At 38.9% G+C, this 22,327-nt stretch overlaps 1 protein-coding gene across 2 annotated transcripts in view; it reads left to right on the top strand.

Moving 5' to 3' along the window:
- The first annotated feature begins 2,459 nt into the window (after nucleotides 1–2,459).
- Nucleotides 2,460–22,327, top strand: part of ripor1 (RHO family interacting cell polarization regulator 1) — a 75,281-nt gene continuing 55,413 nt past the window's right edge. The window contains exon 1 of one of the 2 annotated variants that reach the window (XM_046864033.1): nucleotides 2,460–2,604. The gene's annotated coding sequence lies outside the window, so the exon portion shown is untranslated. Of the gene's footprint in view, nucleotides 2,605–20,668; nucleotides 21,094–22,327 lie in introns of those variants that run through there. The other variant, XM_046864032.1, reaches the window with a different exon arrangement.

Consider the following 22,327-nt stretch of genomic DNA (forward strand, 5'->3'; position numbering starts at 1 on the left):
TGGCCATAAGCTACCTAAAGGGCCAGCAACAAGGTTAGACACAGGACAGAAAGAGAATGGACTAATGTATTGTGAGCCTTGATTATTTAAAGTGAAGCTGACAGCTCTAGCAATCTCACCAGTTGTCACCATTTCCATAATTACTGTCCCAGTGATTACTTAATACTGACTAACTTCACCTTTGGACTAGTAATAGCACCATCAGTTTTACATATTATAGTAGACCTCAGATCAGCTGTGACAATAAACCCCCTGTACTAAAATTACACAAATACACATTAAAGATGTATTTCTCATTCTGTTGTGAGATTATAGTAAGTAAGATTTCCACTGCACTGGACATATACTGTACAGTCCACAGTATTAGATCCTTGTGTGACACACTTACTTGGTATTCATAGATTGGACAAAAGCTGCATTCTTGCATACTTTCTTTTCACTGCTTGTGAATATTGCCTTGTGCACCTGAAACATACCAGAAACGCTGAGCAGGAAAAGTGCTTTCTCTTCCAACCTTTTCACTCATACAGGGTCATGTGTTAATGTGAGCCAGAGTTTAAAAGTTGATTTCTGGGACACGACATAATAAGGATTCATAAAAGTGACATTTTAGGATGGTTTTACCTTAACTTTGCCTTAACAGATACCAAAACTAAGGTACTCCTGGAAGTCAGAGCAAAAAGGACTATTCAGGAATAAATCAATAATTTAATGACAATAGAAGACCACAGGATTATGATAAAAAACATGATTTTACAGAATCTGTTTTGCCACAGATTTAGGGGGAAATAAAAGTCAAAGGAAAATGGCTGAAGGAAAGAAAGATTGAGTAAGAGAGGAAGGATGTAAAAAAAAAAAGTGTCACGGTTAATCACTGGTCATCCTCCCTTTCCCACCAGTATTGTCAGTACTGTCAAACAGTGATTGGTGGGAAAACAGTAATACAGTTTCAAAATGAATAATAAAGCTAGTAGGAGCACAGGTTCTGCTATTCTGGAAACACATTTAACCCTTATATTCTTGTATAAATGATCAAAAGGTTAATAAAGTGTATACTTATATACTAAATATCAGTATACTCCAAATAACTTCTGTTTCGAGTGACCAAAGCCATCAGCATGATATGCCTTGGTTATGCCTTGCTTACTTTTCACCTCTGCTCACAATTTTGTCCTGATTATTCAGTTAAACACTGTACTGAATTGATGTCACACGTGTACATCTTGCATCACATCAAAAAGTATGCCGTTTGTTGTAATGGACATTACAAAACTCTTATTCTATTATGTACAATCATGTTTAATCAAATTTAGCTGTGCAGGGACCTGCGTTATTCATGATTTTAATATTCTTTATCATAATTCCCAGTATTTGGATATGATAGTGTAGCATAGTTGCACTTCAGCGTGAACTAGTTTGCATGCAGGTGAACCACAGTGTCCTTGTTATTTGCATATATTTGCATTTATTTGCATGTAATTTTGATGGGTTTTTCTGTTGTTTTTGTTTATCTTTTATTCAAAGTTTTGAATGGATGTTGACCTTGTTTACAAAGATTTGTTGACAACCAACTCCATGTTTGTTCTGTGAGTATATTTGCTAAAAATAAGAACAAGTGCATCCTTTTTAAACTGTTTCCTGGTGAAGTTTTATCATCATCGACCATACAATCCACACTTCTCTGGTCTCTTAGGTTGCTCAAATTAGGTGTGCACATCACCTTAATTACTAATACATAAGAACTGTATAATCAGCTTATCTTTCACATTCAAAATCAATGATTCGAGTAAACAAGCAGTCTGCACAGAAAGAGTGATGATGCCACAACACTTCCCTCCTGTAGAAAAGAAAAACAATAGAAACCTTCACAGAATTGATATGATTTTATGGTTATAATGTGAAGTGTATTGTTTTAACCAGTACTTTTGTCTCAATGGGTATCTAGTGGGAATTTGTTGCATGTATTGTTCACATGGATATGATGGACATTAAGGGTCAGTAGGACAGTTTGGCAACTTGTAGATCATATATTGATATCTACTGGACAACATTAGGGACCATTTGGAGACAATAAAGCATCCAGATTTCCATATGTTTCAACAATATGTTTTTTTTTTTCAGTGGTTTCCCCTTTTGGTTTTGATGGTTGTAATGGTTAGAAGACTATGGTTTGTAAAGGTATTTGCCCTGGAAACGAGTTTCTATGATGGTTTCTATTGTTATTTTTCGCAGCCAGGTATAAGAATTATTTTATTATAAGCTGGGAAACGCTGTAGCCTAGATGTTCGTGTTGATGTTGAATCACACAAGAGTTTTTGTACTTCCAGGATTACAGAAAAGGCTGATGAGTGTTCAATGTTGGTGTTTCATTGTGCCATGCTGATTATGCGGAACCTCCCGCCTCTGCTGTGCACAGGGAGGAGAGAACAGAGAAGTGCAGAGGAGTGAGGAGGCGGACACACACGCACACACACACACACACACGCACACACACTCACGCTGGCTTCACGCTGGCATTTCTGTTGCTTTCTTCCTAATGACCCTTGAACCGTTTTTCAGAAGGTCAACAACGACTTTTCGGGGATTACAGCGTTCTTTAATACGGTAAGATCATTTTAAGATTGGAAATCGTTTTAAGGTTTTAAAGAGAAAAAAGTCCCACTAATTGATGTTACTTACTGGTTGTTTACAAATAAGAAGAGTAGATGTTGTGGTTTAGGTTTTTAAAGCCCCTGCACCTTACAGTTACAGTTACACTGCATGTGAGGACAGTTCAGAGAAATCCTGCAGGAGCTGGGAGGATCCTGAGCCAGGCTGAGATCTTCCCTTTAGATGAATAAGGAGGATACTGGCTTCTGTCCATTAGTTTAACACACACACACACACACACACACACACACACACACACACACACACACACACATTTTTTTCATCCTACCACCCAGATCAGTGGTGAGCTTACAGCCTCAATACACACCATACAGCACAAATTCCCATTCCAGAATGAATCTTTACGGTCATAAGAAATATTGTATAAATGACAGCAGTTTCCTTTAGCTGTGCTCTTTTACATTTTTGATGAACAAATTGCCTCTTATAAAAGTATAAAATGTTGTTAATTATCTCCTATAGGGTGTAATTATACATCTAATTATACATCAGTCTTGAGTATTAGTAACAATGCTCATACTGGCCTACACATTTTTTTTTTGGCTTGCTAATAACTACTGTTCAGTTTACAGTAAACAATTGTGAAACATATTTGCATTCAAACACTAATACCTCACAAGGCCTAAAATAACAAATAAACCAGTACATTTATTCATTTGGTTGATGCAGGACACAACTGAGCTAAAAGGTTTTGCTCAAGGACCTAATCAGGGCGATTTGTTTAAACGCAACCTTTGTGTCTGTGCCATGAAACTGACTGTGCCACCATAACTAGTTTATCTAGCATGCATTGTCTCAATGCACTCTTTTAGGGGAGTAAATTTAGAGGAAGTAGATGAATTGATACAAGCAAGCTGTGTTTTTGTTGGGATTTAGGTGGATCAATGATAACAGCTTTGTGTCACAGAGCAAAAGGCTGTGTGTTCTAACACCAGAATCTCCAAACTCTCATGTATGAGCAAGATCTTACAGCTGAGTTGTATGCAGCTGACCAGATTATAGTACTTTAGTGTAAATAACATTTGCAGTTATTGTACATATTACAATACTTTATTGTAAACTAGAATTTACAGCATTTATATATATATATACAGAATCATATACAGAATTGTTTTTTTCATTTCCTGTGTCCTGTTTGCATTTTTATTATTGAATGAAATGGGTAGAAATGCATTAAATGTATGCTGTGAATGTGTGATAATGTTAACTGATATGAAACACATTTTGCAAAAGGATATATCGGACACAAATTAATCATCATCATCATGGTTTTAATAAATTGCCTAACTTGTCAAAAGAAGCTGGAATTTAGTTGACTAGGTACTGACAGCACTTCAGTATTAAGAATAAGCTTATACTTCTTAGATGGTTCTGGTTTTGGCATTTTGTATATTGTTTCTAACCTGCAGTGCAAGCCTAAAGAAATATTTCTTTAGGCTTGCACTGCAGGTTAGAAACAATATACAAAATGTCAAAACCAGAACCATCTAAGAAGTTTGATTCAAGAAGTCAGATGCAGACGGGGCAGGAGATGATTAGGAGGTGTCAAATGAGACCTTTGACATTGTCAATGAATTTATTTTATGTCTGAGTGTTTTCTCCTACACCCTACAGATACATTAGAGGCAATTCTACATTTCTGTTCGTTGTCGAGTACAAAGGGAATTAGAGATAGAAAAACCCACCATACAAAATGTTGAACATTTTGAACTCGTTAAATTGAGGGGTAGAATAGAAGGAGTAAATACAGATGCCTCAAAGTTTTTTTTCTGTTTTATGTTTCAGGTCAAAGGTCAATACCCCCTGATAGCTTTCTGGGTATTTAAAACAGTCAACACCATTTTTAGCCCCTTATGCAAACCTTTTGACCTTTAGGGGATAAGTACATTTGATAAAATTAAGTGCTGTGTTCTGCATTGTAAAATGGTGTCTCAGAAAAGTCCAGCTTGAATACTTCATTCTGGATGTGTTTTGAATGTCCCTGTATTGGAATTTGGAAGGTTTCCCAATTTGGAAGACATAAAACCACTTTGTGACCAGGATGTCTGTTTTTCTCTGGGTCAATAGCTGAAACAGAAGGATACCATGGCATGTATGGTATATTTGGCTAATGCATTACTGGGGACTGTATGGGAAAGGTTTGTCACATGAATGGAACAAGGAGTGCAGAACAACTGTATGGACATGTGTACAAGTCTGGTAGCTTTTGGGGTCAAATGTGGGACAGTGTAAATAGCAATAACATTCCACAGGTCAGTATATTTGTACCACTTATCTAACTATGCTGTTTTCCTTCAAGAATGTGTTCAAAATGGTAAATCCCAGTTAAATCATTTTATTAATGGGTTAATCAGTGGATTTGTTCATTTAATTGACCATAGGATGTGACTATGATTTAATGTGTAGCCTTATTAATATTTATTTAATATTCCATCATTTAATATTATTACATAATTTTTTTATATCAATATTTTATAGCAATATATTTTTTATTTCATCAAATATTGGTTCTAGAGCCTTTTGAACCATTTTGTTGGCAAAAATCACATCTGCACGAATAAGTGTCCAGTCCAAATTCTTGTTGGCCATATTTACCTGCAAAGATTTGTGTCAGTCAAAATGAATCAATTTGGCTTGAAGATTTGGAATGAATATAAAATTGTCAAGATAATACAATAAGCTTGTTGTGTCGACTGTGCCATAATCAATGGTGTAAAAAAGTGTAGCTGAGTAGCTAAAGAACGCTTAACGATTTAAAGTGTTCACTAACTATCTGGCTTGTGTTTATTGATTAGTCAGTGATTATATCAGTCTTAGCCAAACACAATCCAATTATACTTCTATACCTGCATTTGTGTTTATTATTCTGCCTCACAAATTTGTACAAAACCTACAAATGATTAGTAAAGACAAATATAATTCAAATATGTCAATTAAATGTCTAATTAAAATTGTCTAACATTGTTTGTGTTGCACCTAAGACAGAATGATTATTCTTTGTATTTCTCATGCTCAAAGTGTGTCTTTGTCTTTAAAAATGATTTAACAGGTTATTACACCACCCACTTCGACTGTGTGTATTTGATTGCCAGTTGGTATCATTAGTTGAATCAGTACTGGGTTATTAATCTGCATATGTAAATTCTGATGTAGTGGAGAAACCCCACCATTGTCAAACATTAGGAAGTTAGATATGATGCACCAACTCTGTACAGAGATGGTTAAGGCCATTGCAGAAAGAGAGGTCCAACATTAGCAGTTTGGTGTTTTGGGGGTTTACAACCTTCTATGTTGGATTAGTATCTCAGAGCTTTAACCACTGAGCCACCACTGGCCTTGATATTATTGAACATGAATACATCTGTGAATTGTGCCAATATGCTGAGGCTGAGATGCAATACTGCATTCCAGAAAACTGCAAAACATTAACAAATGTAACATTAAATGCTAGTTGTTACTCACAATTCAGCTTAAAAAAAAAACAATATTCATGGGCAATTTCCATTTCATCTTGTAGACAGAGTTTGTTACCCAGATTATTTAAATGTGTGTATACTGTATAATATTTTACATACACACATGTAATATGTTTACACCATGCAATTTTGATGTCTCGTTTTCTGAAAGTATTTTAGAATGAAAGCCCTGCTGTGTTGAGTTTAATAGAAGTTTAATAGAAGTTCTTTGAAGCTCACATTACGATTGGAACATTAGAAACATCTGATGCACAAATTAGGTCCCTTCTCAATTCTATGTTTGCTTCCTGTCGCTTCAACTGAAGGAAATGTAATTGTCATGTGTGTGGCTTCGGTATGGGTATAGATGTGTGTAGTGCAAGTGCACCTCCTCCCAAACAGAAGCTAAAGAGATAAGAGATGACCAGGGGCTAAGAATGTGTAAAGTCAACACTACTGTGTGTAATCACGTGCTGTTTTAGTGATACCTATTCATTCAGTTATTTACCTTCCCAGCAACTTGGGCTGTCAGTTCATGCACAGTGTGTGAAATAATACAGTATACACCTATAAGGAACTAAGTCCAGGGTAAGGAATTGGTTAAAAAATAAAGTAAATTCGACTGTGATTTTTTTTTTTTTACAAAAAAATGTTGGCTGTGCTTCATGAAACTTCTGTGTGTTGCTGATAAGAGTAATAGGTTCTGTGAAAGAGGGCAGATGTAGGTCCTATGTGCTATTCAAACACAGAGCTATTTGGCAAATGCCTTCTCCCATGATATGTCCTGGTCACCTCTTGCTGTCTTAAACACATAAACACATTAAAGCTCTTTATCCTTTCCACACAAGAAGGTATTTTCCCAGTAACAGTGTTTCCTAATTGCATTTATTGTATGACCTAAGAAAGCGCACCTTATCCTAAAAATGAAGCACAGACCAGAACTCAATCTTGTTCTCTCTGTGTGAGTAACAAAAGCCAATGATTAACCTTTTCTGTGACAGTAAAAAACAACAACAAAAAAAGATGCTTACAAATTTTTTATGTTGATAGATTTTCTCAGTGACCTGAAAAACTGTTGCAGATTTTCTGCTGTCCATCAGTGTGTCTTTCTCACTGTGTTGTTTCTCATGCCTTGTTTGTTTTCTCTTCCCTGTTGTCACTTTATCTGTGATTCCCTCTTCTGCCATGACACTTTCCCTGCCCACCAAACACACACGCACTGTGAACAGTTGAAGGGGAATTTGGCAGGTCTCTCCTCATTGTCTGAGGGATGAGAGATGGGGCTTTTAGTTTTGGAGAAGGCCGAGGGGAAAGGTTTAGTGGTACAGCTGTTCTGGGTGAAGAAGGTGGTGAACCAGATTAGAGACTTCTCTTCCTGCTTGATAAACAACCAAACAGCCAAAATCAGCAGGATGGTCAGGAGTACTGCTGAGAAGTTGGAGTTTGGAGATAGAGTTCTCTTAAAAGAACCGATTGTAATTTAAGAACCTTCTGCTCTGCTGTTCAGAAAGTGCACTTTGTGAACAAAATGCATAACTCCAGTATGTCAAAGATACCGAGATGATAATTATGCAAACTTTCTCAGTAAGCATCAGAGCTTTCTTGGTGGTGTATTGCAGCTTATAATGCAGTCATTTCCTTTTGAAAACAAATGTCAAAGTGAACAGGAATTGTGCTCTGTGTATTAGAATGATGGGCTCTTTGCCCTTTCAGTCAAAACTACATTAGTCTTTTAATGAGTTTTGGGAAGGATTTTTCTTGCAGCCCTGTGATTCTGAATGACGTTGACTTTGATCAGCATCATCATCGACATTAACACTATCATTATCATGTCTAGTTATTTTGGCTGTGTATCTCAGAAGATAAGCAGTTTTGAAATGTCACTTCAGTGGGAATCTAGTGATAACCCAGTATCTAGGGTTACACTAAGATCCTGTAGCATCTGCTTTCAGAGAAACCTTTAAGCCTCATGAGAAATAACCAACTTTATTGTAGAGGACAGGGGGGTATTGAGACGGATGATCCGCTGTGGCGACCCCTAATGAGAGAAACCAAAGAAAAGAAAAATATTGTAGACTTAGTAACAACACTAACATGATCTAGCATGTGTGTATTAGCTTGAACCCAGATGATAGCATTCAGGTGATAGGGAAGACCGATTTATAAAGTGGGGTGACTAGTTTCATAGAAAATGTAGGGCATGAGTTGATTACAGTTTGCAATGCTTTGAATATGGAATTACCATCATTCATAAAAAAAGTAAAATTTCTTTGTTAACATTGAATTTGATAAAGAAACTTTATCCAGTATATGCAGAATTATACCACCTCTTCTGTTAGTAAGTATGCCATGTGAATTGCCTTTTAAACAAAAGGGAGCAAATACCCAGGCCAGAATAATGTGAACAAAAAAAAAGTATGTGTGTTTCCCCCAAAATGTTGCCTCAAGCAGGAAGCACAGAATTGTATAATATGTCTTTTTGTTTGTAGCATTCAGAAAGTTCTACCTGAACCCAAAAGATCACAATTGGGATGATTTTAAATGTGGAATGTTAAACAGGGTCACTCCACTTGTGTGTGAATGGATTTACTTTCCCACAGCCACCTTTCAAACTTTAGTAGAAAGCCTTTCCATAAGACTGAAGTATAAAAAGCACATATGAGTATGAACGTCAGGTGTTCTCCTAATTTTGCCTATATAGGTTTTGGCAGAAAGGTGAAATATGCCAAAGGAGTTATATTACTGCTGAGTATCCTATATCTTCCAAATTTGTGTTGTCTATAAGTTACTTAGTGACATCAAATTCTCAGCAGGTTAATATATCACCTCATGCTACGGCTTTACTGTGACCGTTTTGGTTTATTCATTGTTGTCTCATGCACGTACATGTCTAATGGATACTAAGCCGCGCTGGAAGCATTATGCGTAACATTCTGTGATACACACAAATCACAATGACAGGAAACGTGTGCTTTGACTTTCCCTTTTTCTGATGCAAATCTAACTGTCTATGTGGACCTGACATTTCCTGACAAAAGGGCATTATGGGTGGAAAATTAAAACCACAAATTTATTCACTGAACCAACCCTGCTTGTAAAAGTTTTCACTGACATATTTAAAAAATATGACATTTCTATGTAGGTTGTGTTTTATCGTTAATGTGTAATAAAAATCATTAATTAGTCATAGAATTAATAAGTAAAAAATAATCACAATTTTACTAATACCAGAGCTGGGATAAATGAAGTCAGTATGGAGTTTGTACTTTTTTGTTCTTTTTACAGATGATGACCCCCAGACCAATCATTAACACATTCTTAGTTTAATATTAAATATTTTTCACTGGTTTTCTTTCAGAATTCATGAAAGCATTTTACCATATGTTTCTTTTTAACACGGACTTGTGCAGTTCATAAAAAAGAAATTGCACAAATGTGTCTGAAAGGATCTCATTCTGAGCTTTTAGTGTGTGTACTGGTGTATATCTTGGGGGACTTGGGGAGCAATGAATATCTAAATATTTACAGTATTGTCACTGAAAATATATTAGTCAAATGTGGATGTCACATGCCTACTTTTTTGTTTTTATTTTGCATTAATATATATGTGGTCAGTGTTGCTGCTTCACAGCTACAGGGTCATGTGTGAGATTCCTTTGGTTATCCGGTTTTCTCCCAAACACATTTCTGTAGGTGGACTTTACTGTCAAGCGTGTGTGAATGTTGCCCTGCAAATGATTCACATCTCTTCCAGAATATATTCTCCTTTTCTACTCCTTGTCCAGTAAACAACACTGTAGAAAATGTGTCGGTTATATTTGCAATGAACTGAAATAATCTTGTTCTGACTTTGTTTGAAAATCAGAGTTGGTGTGTTTATATTGTATCATTACGTCAATATGAGTTAATGCATGGCATTTTGGGAGACATTTTAAAGATTGTGTATGTGTGTGTTTATGCTCATCAAACATTTTTGTAAACCATGAGCCATTCACATGCACATCTTAGCTTGCAGTACCAGACGTTGCTTGTCCTGCAGCAACTTTATGAACAACTGTCCACTGGGGGGCAGTGTTGACTTACCAATATTCGTATTGTTCAAATTATTTCATTAATCATTTTCTCGAGTAAAAGATAAACATGAAAGGTACAAAGGACATATCAGTGAGGGTTACTGACTCAGGTTCAGATTAGTACCCTCTTTAAAATATTTGGTTCAGGTATAGGTCTCATGAAGGAGTTTAATGAAAAACTGTTTATAGCCTATGTAGTGAAGTATATTCATTGTGGAAATTGTTCATATTTCTCCAAAAATATATAGCCGTGTTGGCATATTTTGTATGTTTATTCCATTTATTCTTGATGTCAGATGTGACCTCCACACAAGTTTTTGTGAATTTGTTTTTGGATTAAGCTTCATTTTCGATTTGGTTGAGGTGAAGGATGAGTGTGCGTCATTTAGGTCTGCACTAGATGTCGTTGGTGACTTCTAAAATCTACATTCAGATCTCAGACAGGAACAAGATGGAGCAAACAAGCATTCTTAGATCTGATTTTCTTCAAGCCCACAGTGCTTTATATGATATAAAAAAATGTAAGTAAAAATCCATCTGAAAGCTTCTTTCCTAACATGGTCTGAGGAGTGTCTCTGAGCACTGATAAACACTAAGCTTAATAAGGCTCTGTCGTTAAGGGGGGAAGGAAACTTGGTGCATCGCCACCAGGAAACCCGTGCATTGAAATAAACCAAGCAATAGTCCCTTTGTGCTGCCTTCCTTGTTTACTGTTGTATAGTGGGGCTGGGCTTAAGTTGTTGAAGACTATTCTCAGGCGGAGGAGGTTCATGAGAAGAAAGATTTCCCAAATGGTTTTCTGAGCTTTCAGAGAAATGCACTAAGCACTTTTTTTTGTCTGCTCATACAAGATTGAAGTCATGTAAACTCTGCTCTGAAAGAGATGGCAAGGAAACTCCTTTAGTTTCAGGTTTTTCCTTTCTGAAATGCTTTATCATTCTCCGCATGCTCCCACACATACAGAATGAATATGAATAAAGAGGGTCAGGATGAAGCCTAAGGAAACAATGTGCATGATCTCATCGCAAGCCTGTACTAGTTCCAAGCTTGTACATCTCCAATGCAATCTTTTCTCCTGCACTCTCTCAAACGCTTTCTTCTTTCTTCTCAGTCTTACACTACTTCTACCCCATTTTGTTCATCTCCCCTGAGCTTGCTGACAATCAACAGTCCTTCACCTCATTCAAAAGGAGGGTTAAACTGAGTCCAACTAAGTGGTCCTTTTGTCGAGCTTTAATTACAGGCCCTGCATTGGGCTCGTTAAACGCTTTCAATCTGCTTCTTGCCACACTGGGTGCTCTGCCCACAGTCCCAGACATGAGTGCCAACTCTGCAGAACATATTTGCACTTTCTTGCACTAATGGTGCCATTCAATTTTGACCAGCGGACAATAGTCCTGACATATATATATATATATATATATATATATATATATATATATATATATAACTACTTCTTCTTCTTCTTCTTCTTCTTTCGGCTGCTCCCATTAGGGGTCGCCACAGCGGATCATCCGTCTCCATACCACCCTGTCCTCTACATCTGCCTCTTTACACCAACTACCTGCATGTCTTCCTCACCACATCCATGAACCTCCTTCTTGGCCTTCCTCTTTTCCTCCTACCTGGTGGCTCCATCCTCAGCATTCTTCTACCAATATAATTCATGTCCCTCCTCTGCACATGTCCAAACCATCTCAATCTCGCCTCCTCACCTTGTCACCAAAACATCCTACATGCGCTGTCCCTCTAATAAACTCATTTCTAATCTTATCCATCCTCGTCACTCCCAACGAAAACCTCAACATCTTCAGCTCTGCTACCTCCAGCTCCACCTCCTGTCTTTTACTCAATGCCACTGTCTCTAAACCATACAACATCGCAGGTCTCACCACAGTCCTATAAACTTTCCCTTTCAATTTTGCAGATACCCTACTATCACAAATCACTCCTGTCACTCTTCTCCACCCACTCCACCCTGCCTGCACTCTTTTCTTCACTTCTAACACACTCTCCATTACTTTGCACTGTTGACCCCAGGTACCTGAATTCCTCCACCTTCTGAAGCTCTTCTCCTGCAACCGCACCACTCCACTGCCCTCCCTCTCATTCACACACATGTATTCTGTCTTACTCCTACTGAGTTTCATTCCCCTTCTCTCCAGCGCATATCTCCACCTCTCCAGGCTCTTCTCAACCTGCTCCCTACTCTCACAACAAATCACAATATCATCCGCAAACATCATAGTCCAGGGAGACTCCTGTCTGACCTCGTCCGTCAACCTGTCCATCACCACTGCAAACAGGAAAGGGCTCAGGGCCGATCCTTGATGCAGTCCAACCTTCACTCTAAAGTCTGTCGTACCTACTGCACACTTCACTGCCGTCACACTGTCCTCATACATGTCCTGCACCACCCTCACATACTTCTCTGACACACCTGACTTCCTCATACAATACCACAACTCCTCTCTTGGCACCCTGTCGTACGCCTTCTCTAAATCCACAAATCCACAATGCAATTCCTTCTGTCCTTCTCTATACTTCTCCATCAACATTCTCAAAGCAAATAAGGCATCTGTGGTGCTCTTCCTCGGCATGAAACCATACTGTTGCTCACAGATGGTCACCTCTTCTCTCAGCCTGGCTTCCACTACTCTTTCCCATAACTTCATGGTGTGACTGATCAACTTAATACCCCTGTAGTTACTGCAGGTCTGCACATCTCCTTTATGCTTAAAGATCGGTACCAGCACACTTCTTCTCCATTCCTCAGGCATCTTCTCACCTTCCAAAATCCTGTTAAACAATCTGGTCAAAACCCACTGCCATCTCTCCTAAACATCTCCACGCTTCTACCGGTATGTCATCTGGTCCAACCGACTTTCCACTCTTCATCCTCTTAATCGCTGCTCTCACTTCCTCCTTACTAATCCTATCTACATCCTGCTTCACCAACTCCACATCATCCAACCTTCTCTCTCTGATTTTCCTCATTCATCAGCTGCTCAAAATACTCCTCCACCTTCTCAACACACTCTCCTCACTAGTCAACACATTTCCTCTCCATCCTTTACTGCTCTAACTTGCAGTACATCCTTTCCAGCTCGGTCCCTCTGCCTGGCCAATCGGTACAAATCCTTTTCTCCTTCCTTAGTGTCCAACCTCTCATACAGCTCCTCATATGCCTTTTCCTTGGCTTTCGCCACATCCTCTTAACCTGCTGCCGCATCTCCTTGTACTCCTGCCTACTTTTCTCATCACTCTGTCTATCCCACTTCTGTTTTGCCAACCTCTTTCTCCTTATGCTCTCCTGCACTTCCTCATTCCACCACCACGTCTCCTTGTCTTCCTTTCTATTTCCAGATGTCACACCAAGTACTTTTCTAGCTGCCTCCTCATCACTCCTGCAGTAGTTGCCCAATCATCCAACACCTCCTTAACACCACTGAGCCTCTCTCTGACCTCTTCCCTGAACCTCACACTACACTCTTCCTCCTTCAGTTTCCACCATCTTATTCTTCTTTCAGTCCTCACTCTCCTCCTCTTCTTCGCCTCCAAAACCATCCTACAGACCACCATCCTATGCTGTCTAGCTACACTGTCCCCTGCCAACACCTTACAGTCGCCAATCTCCTTCAGGTTGCATCTCCTGCATAGCACATAGTCCACCTGTGTGCACCTTCCTCCACTCTTATACGTCACCCTATGATCCTCCTTCTTCTTAAAATAAGTGTTCACCACTGCCATTTCCATCCTTTTAGCAAAATCTACCACCATCTGCCCTTCCACATTCCTCTCCTTAAAACCATACCTACCCATCACCTCCTCGTCACCTCTGTTCCCTTCACCTACATGCCCATTAAAGTCCGCCCCAATCACCAACCGTTCTTTCCTAGGTACACCATCTACCACTTCATCTAATTCACTCCAGAATCTTTCCTTCTCCTCCATCTCACAGCCAACTTGTGGAGCATAGGCACTGATGACATTTATTATTATTTATTATTTATTTTAACAGTAGCCCAATTTCCACCGGTACCCTGTCGGCTAACGATACCTGTGGCGGTCGTTGTTAACCCGGGCCTCGACCGATCCGGTATGAAATTCTCATTTGTGATCCGCATATTTGATTTGGCACATGTTTTACGCTGGATGCCCTTCCTAACGCAACCCTCCCCATTTACCCGGGCTTGGGACCGGCACTAAGAATGCACTGGCTTGTGCCTCCCTAATGGCTGGGTTATATATATATATATAACATGTATGTTAAATACATAAAAAAAAGATATTCACATTCCCATTAATTGCATTCATATACAGCTATACAGCTACACATCCTCTTGTGAATGCTCATATATTCACTTCTGCCACAAGTTTGGTGCCTTTGGTTCAGATGAGATGCCATCACACGCACTTCCTGCCCTACTGCTGTGAGCTCACTCCAGGGATGGTGGCTAATATGCATCTCCACCTTCTTTCAATTGTTCGAAGGGATCAGAGAAGTTCAGACTGGGGGGATTAGCCAGGCTGAGAGGTCACTAACCCACTCCCCTAGGGTTTGAGAGGCATGTTAAACAGAAGTCAGGTTATAAACAAGAGGGAAATTAGGTGGGGTCCTCTAGGGAACTGATATAGAGCTCTCTGGGGATGAAGTAAGAATCTGTAGTACAGATTTTAAGTAAGAAACTCCTACATTGCATTCATGCGACAATTGATCGCTTGAAGTGTAATAACTATAACATTAACACAGTAACTACAACAATATATTTACAACATGTAAAGTTAAGTATGTAAATTGCACACAATATTGGGATCACAGACACAACTCTAGACTTGTACACTGATACTTGCACACAACTCGCCAGAATTTTCTCAGACATGCTTCAGTTATAACTGGGTCAGACTTTAAACTGTTTATTTTTTTTTCGTTTTGTTTTTTTTGTATTATCTAATATCAGTTTCTGATATTGACTCAAAAACCTGGGATTTAGGTTAAAAATATTAATGCATCCTTATACACAATGGAATGCTATTTTAGAGCTTTATTTAATATTTAAATGATGACAATATAAAATATTTACAAAAACTATGAAAATATCATATCACATCACTTTCTAACAAAATTTACAACTAAATAACTATACTGTTCTTTAAATGATAGCATATATTACTCTTGTGTGTGGATATGGATTTTACCCAGTTCATGATTTTCTATTTAAAAAATTGTGAAACCATTTAAGTGTCCAGGATCTTAGTCAAAAAAAGAGTTTTTCTCCCTTTTTAGTTTAATCAAGTGTATGGGTGTAATAATATTATCAGCTGTGCAGCAGGAAATGCAGCTGGGTGGTGGATTTTTAAGTGATTCTGCAGTAATGCACAGTAAGCAATATAAAAACCCTTTTACAAAGCAGTTGTCCACATGGCTAACATTTTCTGTGTTCTGCTCCTGAAAGTGCTGAACTGCAGTAGCTGGCAGTGGAAAGTATATTGAGTACAAAATGTATAAAACAACACTAACATAAAATAAAGCAAACTGAATCCTTAATGAACGCAGGGATTTTGTGTTACATTTTCAGAGGTTAAAAATATGCACAATAATTAACACAAACATTTATAAGAATTATCCAGGATATATTTACCACAAATAGTATTTGGCTAATATCAGATGTTTATTTCAATTATTCTTACTTGCATAATAAATTATTTATCAAAACTAATTCTTATTTTATTTTCCAATTTTTTGTTTTATTTCAATTCAAGTGCAAATCCAGTCAAAATTTGTGAAAAGGTAAAGTTTATGTAATGAATGTACAACAGCAACAAAAAAAAGAGATAATACACGAAGGCATGACTTGTACTGGGACTTGTAGTGCTTTAAAATTACTTTTTATATAAAATTATTTATATCTTTTCTCGTTGTGCTTTTAACCTTTAATAATTACATTTGCATTATTTGTTTTATTTCTTGCTATTTACGATCATGTACAGCACTTTTGCTTTATACAAAAAATTTGATTTGATCTATCTATCTATCTATCTATCTATCTATCTATCTATCTATCTATCTATCTATCTATCTATCTATCTATCTATCTATCCATCCATCCATCCATCCATCCATCCATCCATCCAGCCAGCCAGCCAGCCAGCCAGCCAGCCAGCCAGCCAGCCATCCATCCATCCATCCATCCATCCATCCATCCATCCATCCATCTATCCATCCATCTATCTCTTTAAAAAACTATTGATATATGGAATCCTTTTGAGCACCTTTTTTGCTCTACATGCTTTTTGAGTAATTGCACCATAATACCCAGTTTCCTCTAGAGGATAATAAGCATCTATGGAATTGCCTGACCCAAATACATAAAAAGTCTATAGCCCCAAGTTAACACAGTCTCAGATCAGTCTCCATTCTCAAATTCCTTCCTCCCTTCTGCAAAAAGGTGTGTTTGCCCTAAATGTACTGTCTGATCAAACGTTTCCGTTTAACTCATTATATTTGGCATGGTGAAGGCAGTGACAACTACGTGGATAACTACGTGTGCACGTGTATATAGGACACCGTATAGGCAATAAATACCACTGTAAAATGGCCATCTTTCCTTTTTTCTTACGTTGTACACGTTGGGCCATAGTTATACCACTCTTGTGTTATTGCATAATCCCAATGTGGTTGTTTGCTCTCTGTGTAATTTCCTCAGAGCATTCACATTCCCTGCTGTCTAGCATACAAGGAGCCCTGTGCATGAACATGCAGTTAATTCTCTTTTACCATAACGCATGTTCTGCCCGAGCATACTGATTTCACTGGGCTCCACTAATATGCAGTTCCCTACATGCTCTTGCAATAGTAGTGACTTTATGGTTAAGCCCAGGCTTTCTGCCTGAGCGCCGATTACCATATTTTGTCAATCAGTTGACTTGTTTGACTTTGCAGTGTTCCAGCTTTGCAACTTACAGAGCGTTCAGTTTGTGCCCTGCGCACATGTTGTGTTGCTAATTAAACTGAATTGTACTTATCTGTTACCTCTATATAAACTTTCTTTCGGCTTCTCCCATTAGGGGTCTGTATCATCTGTATTCGTGATCCGCATGTTCGATTTGGCACGTTTTTACGCTGGATGCCCTTCCTAATGCAACCCTCCCCATTTATCCGGGTTTGGGACTGGCACTAAGGGCTTGTGCAACCCTAATGGCTGGGTTCCCTATATCATCGTTTATAATCTATATCAGATTTCATGACACTCTCCAAGGTTCATGTGGCGCCTTTCCACGTGTCATGAATGTGACAGTCATTTTTTTTAACACTTTTACTCTGAAGAATAGGGTGGTTGGATCCTGGGGGTGTTTAGCAGGATGCTAAATGCATATGTAACTGGTTCCGGGGTATTTTGGTGAGAGTTTGGTGAAAAGGCTCCATAGAAGGTGACTGTAACAGTGATAATTATTGTTAACTTCATACATCTCTTTGTAGCTTTGTTGAAGGTTTTTGCATGCATGCACAAACATCCAGGCGATTCTTACCAGCTTTGGCAGCACTACAGTTACATGCAAATCTGTCAATCTGTCACCATCTCGTTTATATATATATATATATATATATATATATAGAGAGAGAGAGAGAGAGAGAGAGAGAGAGAGAGAGAGAGAGAGAGAAAGAAATATTTTGTTCTATATATTTTTTTTATATTTATTTGCAGAATTTCAATGTATTAATTAACTTGACTTGTATTAATCATTCTATTTATTGTAATAATCAAGTAAGTGAAGCAAAAACAAGCTATGGAAAAATGCAATAATGTGTGGTCTTGTGTAATCTGACTTGTTGAAACAGATGGAGTTAACAGGTGGTATAGAATGTGTGTGTGTGGGGGTGAACATGTGAACATATCTGTTTGTGTGTATTTCTGTATTATGTTGAACAAGTGGGCAACCCATCTGAGGCTGGCACACTATTTGAAACAAATGTACGATAAATGGAAGCCTCTCTTTCTCTCTCTCTCTCTCTCTCTCTCTCTCTCTCTCTCTCTCTCTCTATCTATCTATCTATCTATCTATCTATCTATCTATCTATCTATCTATCTATCTATCTATCTATCTATCTATCTATCTATCTATCTATCTATCTATCTATCTATCTATCTACACATTTCCCCCACACTTTTTTATGGAATTATATAATCTCTTTAGTCAAAAAGTTATAAAGAAACTCTGGATCTTTCAACTTAATGTGCAAAACCTATTCACCTACACTTACTTACAATGCCAGACTTGTGGAAGATAGTATGTGCCAACAAGAAAGACAGACAGTGAGTGTGTGCGAGAGAGAGAGAGAGAGAGAGAGATTCCTTAGACTTTTTTTATTCTTCTAAATATAAACAGCAGGCTTCAAGGCACAGTGAGCAGGAAAACTACCAGAGCCATTTCACTTTCAGCCACACAGTGGCAGAGCATGTTTTAATGCCTAATAATAGGAGCTGAGTCATGCCCATTAAAATAGTAACAACACCAGTGCACTAACTTATACTCAAATGCAGGGAAAGAGGGCAGGGCAAAGGGCAAAAGGCAGCAAAGTGACCTCTCATTTGTGTTTCACTCACTTTCTGTGAGAATGTATTAGCACTGTGTTATTTATCATTTCAATTGTACAGTCAATTGCCCTATTAACATTTGTTAGGTGGATAAGCTCCTCTGTGTGTGTGTGTGTGTGTGTGTGTGTGTGTGTGTGTGTGTGTGTGTGTGTGTGTGTGTGTGTGGTGCCCTGGGATAAATTGGTATATCTTAAAATCCTAATATCCTGCCCATTTCCAGGTCCCAGGGCTCTTCTCTGTGTGTATAAGGTGTTTCTATGTCTGAATTAAAGTGTCTGCTCTCAGAGAAGGAGCATGCTGAGATGAGCTTTCCAAAGCCACCCCGCTGTGTATGAGTGACAGAGAGTCCCAGAAGAATTCAGACAGGGAGAATAAAGAAGGTGACTCTGAATAGGCTGAGGATGAAGACAGTGATGAGAGAGTGTGTGGTGGTGGCAGGGTTCTATTTATCCTAATGCTCAGAGGGACACCATCTCACAAAGGCAGCCAGTGTGGGTTGACTGACCCTTTAAACAAATGACATCATGCAGCTGTGCTGACAACTGACCTGGGCTTTTTGAGATGAGGTATTTTTGGGCAGACATGAAGTGAAAGGGGGAGATTCATTGTTCAGGGATTGCTCGTGTATGTGTTTGGGATGGGTGTGTGCTGAATGAAACAGTTCCCTGAATTTCTCTGTGATGGTCAATTTGACCGCTTTTTTCTAGTCATACGCACAGTAAGTATGAGAAAGTGAGCTTTAGTGAAACTAAATGTGCTTCTAGTGTTGAGTTTTAATTAAGTTTGTACTGAACTTGGAAATTGATTATCTTACTTTTGTTGGCATATTTGTCCACCTGCTTGTAGCTTGTTTACTCTCTCTCTCTCTCTCTCTCTCTCTCTCTCTCTCTCTCTCTCTCTCTCTCTCTTTCTCTTTTCCCTGAATATCGAGTCGGCCTTCTTTCTTACCTAAGTTTGGTGTGTGAATTATTGGTACAAATTTTCACAATTCCATCCTGATACTGTGACACAGGATAAAAGGATTTTTAGGATTCGCTTCATAGAGTTTCGAGAACATCATATTTTATATTGTTTGTCCCCTGACACAGTAATCATGTTGTAATTAAAAATCCTTCTATGCAGTCCTACTGTATGTAGTCTAATGTTTATTAGCAAAGCTTTTCTGCTTTTCTGTTTACCCCATATTATAACCCACATTCTGCATTACCGTAATGCTAAAATTAACTCTGTGCACAACGCTCGAGGCAGCACAACATGTACAGTCAGTGAAAATAAGTAATTGATTGTTGCTTCGGTCAGTGTGTTGCCATGGTAGTCGTCAGCTTTAAGGTCGGTCATGATTATGCAGAATACAGTCAATCTTGTGATCTTTAACAGTATCACCTCTGTTATGATATATCTTTTATCTTAAGCATTGTGTACTGAATAGTATTTAAAGAACCATTCAGTAGTTTTAATCAACACCTTGTACATCCAAGAATACCGCTTACCCTAAAGAAGGAGCTTGGAGCCTATTCGAGGGTAAGACAAAGCACAACCATTATAAGCAATTTGGAAATGTCACATGGTAGTACTGGGACTACATGCACATGGGAGAGAACATGCACATACAGTGTGGGATTTGAACCCCCAAACACAGCAGCATAGGACTGCCATGTACCATGTTCAATTCAGACAGAACACTTGGTCCTTAAAGACTAGAGGTGCTGAGAGATCGTTGATGAATGGGGTGACAGCTCATTTGAGGAGGTTTAACTTGAGATGGAGGCTCCCAGTGTCACTCCCATCCCCCTTCCTCCTCCTCCTCCTCCTCCTCTTGTGTTTAGATCACAGCTCGTTTCTCACTAGTGCATGTGTGCCAGTATGCTTCCACACACACACACACACACACACACACACAGAGAACACAGCCATGTGCGCGTGCACAGCTAGCGTTTGTCTGGTGGCTTTGGTGTAAAACCAAACGTGCTGCACTTTTAATATCGAACACACGCTTCCTTGTTTGCTTTTTCCTCCTCCGTCTCGTCTGCTGTTTGCGGGGATTTTGAGAATGTGGCTGTGTGCCGTTAGTGATGGACGCTTTTCCGCTCTCCTCGCTTTGTCCACACCCCTCACATCCAGATAAAGACGCTCTGCACACTCAGGCGCGCTCAGGACTCACAGACGCTTCACTCGACTGGATATAACGTCTGACTTTCAACTCCTTTGGGATTTTTTCTTTCGCTCGGATTTGTTTGGGGACCATCAGTCTTTGGATTAAACCTCCACCCTGAGGGTTCCGACTCAGACAGCAGACATGTACGTGCCTTTCTTTGATTGCATATACCGAATAACGCTGCGATGGTGTGTTTTGATTCAGCACGCTTTCATTCACTCCAGTGGGGAGGAAGGAAGCAGATCTTTGTAAATCCACGCTCCAAGGCTTTAGTTCTTTCTTTCCTCCACTACACTCATTGGCAGGCGGAGAAACGGGACGAGATTAACCTTTCTCCTAGATCAGAAATAACCCTAGACAGCAGGTGTTCGGTAATACATCGCTACTTTTATATCGAGTCGATTATAAAGGTGAAATCGGTGCTGCTGTTGTCTTGTCTTGTCTTGTGTGCTGTGGAGGTGAGAAGAAGAAGAAGAAGGGACAAGGCTTCATCCAGCTCAGTGTCCATGACAAAGAACGTGTTGTTAGATATTTATAATGGATGTGACAGAAATGTGGAGTGTCCACGGGTATTAATAACACGGAGCGGGGTGAAGGACGCGTGGTGCGGTAGCGGGGTTTTGATCAAGCAGGCAGGAATAAAAGCTCTGCCTGGAAAAGTGAACGCTGCCAGAAGCGAGACGTGGCCACATTTAACTGACGTCTTCTCACTTCCAGATTTTGTTCGACTCATTCAGTTTTTTTTGTTGTTGTTTCTCTTCTCCCTCCAGATGTGTTCTTTAACTCCTCTGTGCCTTAAGCTAAAGAGCCTCTTGCTTGCTGAATTTTCCAAGCATCCATTACAGCCTAATCTCCCCCTTTTCCTCTCTGCATATAGAACATGGATGACAAGAGCATTTGTTTAAAGTCTTCTTCGAGACTTTTCTGGATTGAAGCAGTCGAAAGGGCGCTGTACATTCCTTTCCAGAGCTGCGGCAGCAGGCTTTTCCTACACCCACACACTTTAAGGGAAACCAGAAAGATCCACAGCTTCCTAACAGCCACGTTTTAATTTCAGACAGACAGAAAATGTTGTTACTTTGTACAACTCAACTGTTTCTGATCATGAGAACTAGGGAGGAGGAGGATGATGATGGTCGTCAAGTGCCACATATATCTCACAACCCATCAGCCCAACTGTGCCCTCAGAGAATAGGAAGTGAGAGAATAGTTTCTTGGGTAAACTTAAGATGGGTTCCGCTATCAAAGAAATCAAAGAATGATCGGTCAGTTTATTTAAAATCTGTTTTTGGTTGATTGTATCACTAAAGGACCTTCATGGCATAACCTCACATGGAGAAAGCATTATGTCATTGATTTAATACAGGCAAATTTAAT

Source organism: Silurus meridionalis, chromosome 13 (genome assembly GCF_014805685.1).
Source record: "Silurus meridionalis isolate SWU-2019-XX chromosome 13, ASM1480568v1, whole genome shotgun sequence".
Taxonomy (NCBI): domain Eukaryota; kingdom Metazoa; phylum Chordata; class Actinopteri; order Siluriformes; family Siluridae; genus Silurus; species Silurus meridionalis.